Here is a 3,709-nt window from a genome sequence, read left to right on the forward strand (position 1 = left end):
CACACGTCGCCCCGCTAACACCAACCTACTTATTGTACCCCCATCTCATCTCTATTGCTCAGGTCATCCCTCTTGTCTGAAATTCCCTTCCCTCTCCATAAAGATGGACCTCTACTAAAATCGTCACCACCCTCCTAAAATCCTATCTCCTCCAAGAAGTCTTCCTTGATTAAGCTGTCATCCCCCATTCTATTTTCCCTCTCTACTGTCTCACTCATGCATTTAGTTAATAATAATTGCGGTATCTGTTAAGCGCTTATGTGCTTTCCTTACCTGTAATTTATTTTAATGCACCCCCCACATTAGACTGTAAGTTCCTTGGGGGCGGGGATCATGTCTACCAAGTGTACTGTCGTCTCCCAAGTGCCTGGTAGAGTGGTCTGCACAACGTGAGCACTCAATAAATACCACTGATTGACTTCCATGCTGGAAGTGGGCCACCATTCCCAGTGAGAGGATGGCATTCGGCAGGATCACCGCACTTCAAGCAGAATGTGGCAAAACAGCAGAGAGTCTAGGGAAGGATGACAAAAAAATGAAAGGGAAGCAAATAGGTCCGATGAGGAAAGGAGGGAGAAACTTTGGGTGTTCATCCTGGGCAAGTGAAGGTTTTTATTTGGTTTTACAATATTATTTCATTAAAATATTCATTTAAATAGGCTTACAGAGATAAACTGATAAAAACCTACACAGTGTTCTTTTTTCTGTTTTCTTCTACAGGCCTTTGCCCTCTTCATCACTTTGTTTCCATGCGTAGGTTCAGGTCCATCTTCCCAAAACTTGTAGCCTGGAGAAAGGAAGGCTGAGGGATGATTTAATAAATGTCTCCACGTTGAGAAGCAGCATGGCTCAGTGGAAAGAGCATGGGTTTAAGAGTCAGAGGTCATGGGTTCTAATCCCAGCTCCGCCACCTGTCAGCTGTGTGACTTTAGACAAGTCACTTCACTTCTCAGTGCCTCAGTTACCTCATCTGTAAAATGGAGATGAAGACTGTGAGCCTCACGTGGGACAACCTGATTACCCCAGCGCTTTGAACGGTGCTCGGCACATAGTAAGTGCTTCACAAATACCAACATTATTATTATTAATATCTATGACTGGTTTTATGGGAAAGATGTTGACCAGCTGTCTGCCTGATCTGAGGAATGAGTCTCCATTGCAGCAGGAGAGATTTGGGGTAGACAAGAGAAATAACTTCCTGATTGCCATGGGAATTAGGCATTGAAACAATCCCTGTTAACCAAGGTCCTACTGTTTACAAAGTGCCATACCGGGTGTCTATTGTCAGGCAGAACATTACACTGGGACACCTATCGTTTGCCTACTTTACTAGGCATTTAACATATACAAAAGAAGTAAACGACAGAATCTCTGCTCTCACATTGCTTACAGTTTATTGGAATGGACTGGTGAAGAGGGTTATGGGAAGTTTCAGAAGTTACAGAGACAGGAGGTCAGACTAGATGATTGATATAAATCTCAATTCTGTTTCACTTGGGCTTGCAGATCCAGTCATGGGTTGGGATGACTGCAGCTCATCTTTCCTGCTGTGAATTACAGCCCAGAGGGAAGGTACCGGCTGGGTTTTGTGTGTATTTCTGTGTGTGTGTTGGGGGGAGGGGGGACAGTACTTGTTAAACACTATGTACCAGGCACTGTACTAACCACAAGCGAAAATACAAGCTAATCAGGTTGGGCACAGTCTCTGTCCCTGATGGGGCTCACAGTCTTCATTCCCATATTACAGATGGAGTAGTTGAGGCATAGAGAATTTAAGTGACTTGCCCAAGGTCTCACAGCAGACAAGTGGCAGAACCTAGGTCCTTCTGACTTTGAGGCCCCTGCTCTATCCCATAGGCCATACTGCTTCTCTTTGTTTTATAGGGCTAAGGGAGATGTGGCTTGGCCTTCTCCCTGCCCTTATAGTGGGGAGATTATGGAAGCAGCAGTTCGACTTGTCATCCCGCTGAATCAAGCCAGGGTCAGCTGCTGCTTCCTGCCGATGGGGAATGGGGCTACAGAAGTGGGACAAAGCATGTTCTGTTCTAAGTCAATGCCAGTTCCACATGCGAAGTGGATAGAGCACAGGCCTGGGAGTCTCCAGGAGGCCTTTCCAGGCTGAGCCCCGCCTTTCCCTCTGCTCCCCTTCTCCTTCCCTCCCCCCAACCACCCTCTGCTCTTCCCCCTTCCCCTCCCCTCAGCACTGTGCTCATCTGTATATATATTTATTACCCTATTTATTTTGTTAATGAGGTATATATCTCCTTGATTTTATTTATCTTGATGATGTTGTCTTTTGTTTTGTTTAGTTTTGCCTTGCTGTCTGTCTCCCCCATTTAGACTGTGAGCCCGTCACTGGGCAGGGATTATCTCTATTTGTGCTGAATTGTCCATTCCAAGTGCTTAGTACTGTGCTCTGCACATAGTAAGCGCTCAATAAATAGTACTGAATGAATGAATGGGTTCTAATCCCAGCTCTGCCACTTGTCTGCTGTGTGGCCTGGAGGTGAGTCACTTAACTTCTCTGTGCCTCAATTACCTCATCTGGAAAATGGGGATGAAGACTGTGAGCCCTATGTAGAACAGGGACTGTCTCCAACCCAGTTGGCTTATATCCACCCCAGTGCTTAGTACAGTGCCCGGTACAGAGTAAGCACTTAACAAACACCACAATTATTATTATCCCTCGTCTCCCACCCCTCACCCCTTGGCCTTTTGATTTCCACCACTGTAGACGAGCGCCACTGATGCCTGCCGCTTCTCATCGCAAGCCTTGGTTCTGCGGCATCGGAGGGGTCGTGGACAGATCTCCTGCTGAGATGACTTTGTCTCAAACCTAATAGCAACCCTGCCACTCTGACTTAAAGCCAAGCCTTCCACCCCAATAAAGCCTTCCACCCCAATAAACCTGTTTTCCTGACCAAATCCCGGGGTGGGACTTGATCACAGGTGGAAAAGCTGTAGGAAAGCCGGTAAGCCTCCTGGGTGTAACTCCAGTGGTCTCTGGATTATTCTAAGGAACGAGCCCATCCTCAGAGGGTCCTGTAATTCACATCAGACAAGAACACTAATAAAGCGCAATTCAGCCCTTGCCCACGTCCTCCCTCTGGCTTAGAACTCCCTCCCGCTTCATATCTGACGGACCTCAACTCTCCCCACCTTCAAAGCCTTATTAAAATCACATTTCGCCCAAGAGACCTTCCCCCACTAAACCTTCGTCTCCTCTACTCTCTCTTCTGCACCACCCTTGCCTTGGATTTGTACTCTTCTAGCACTTGTTCTTCACCACCCCACCTTCAGCCCCATTACACTAATGTACATATCCATAAGTTACTTCCATGACTGTTTCCCTGTTTAGACTGTAAACTCCTTGTGAGCTGGGAATGTAATAATAATAATGATAATAATAATATTAATAATAACCATGGAATTTGTTTAGCATTTACTATGTGCCAGGCAGTGTACTAAGCACTGGAGTGGATACAAGCAAAAGAGACTGGTCACAGTCCCTGTCTTATGTGGGGCTCATGGTCTCAATATCCACTTTACAGATTAGGTAACTGAGACATGGAGAAGGGAAGTGACTTGCCCACGGTCATACAGAAAACGAGTGGCGGAGCCAGGATGAGAACCCATGACTTTCTGCCTGCCAGGTCCGTACTCTATCCACGCTGCTTCTCGTGTCTATCAACTCTGATGTATTGTACTT

Source organism: Ornithorhynchus anatinus, chromosome 2, assembly GCF_004115215.2.
Source record: "Ornithorhynchus anatinus isolate Pmale09 chromosome 2, mOrnAna1.pri.v4, whole genome shotgun sequence".
In the NCBI taxonomy this organism is placed as follows: Eukaryota; Metazoa; Chordata; class Mammalia; order Monotremata; family Ornithorhynchidae; genus Ornithorhynchus; species Ornithorhynchus anatinus.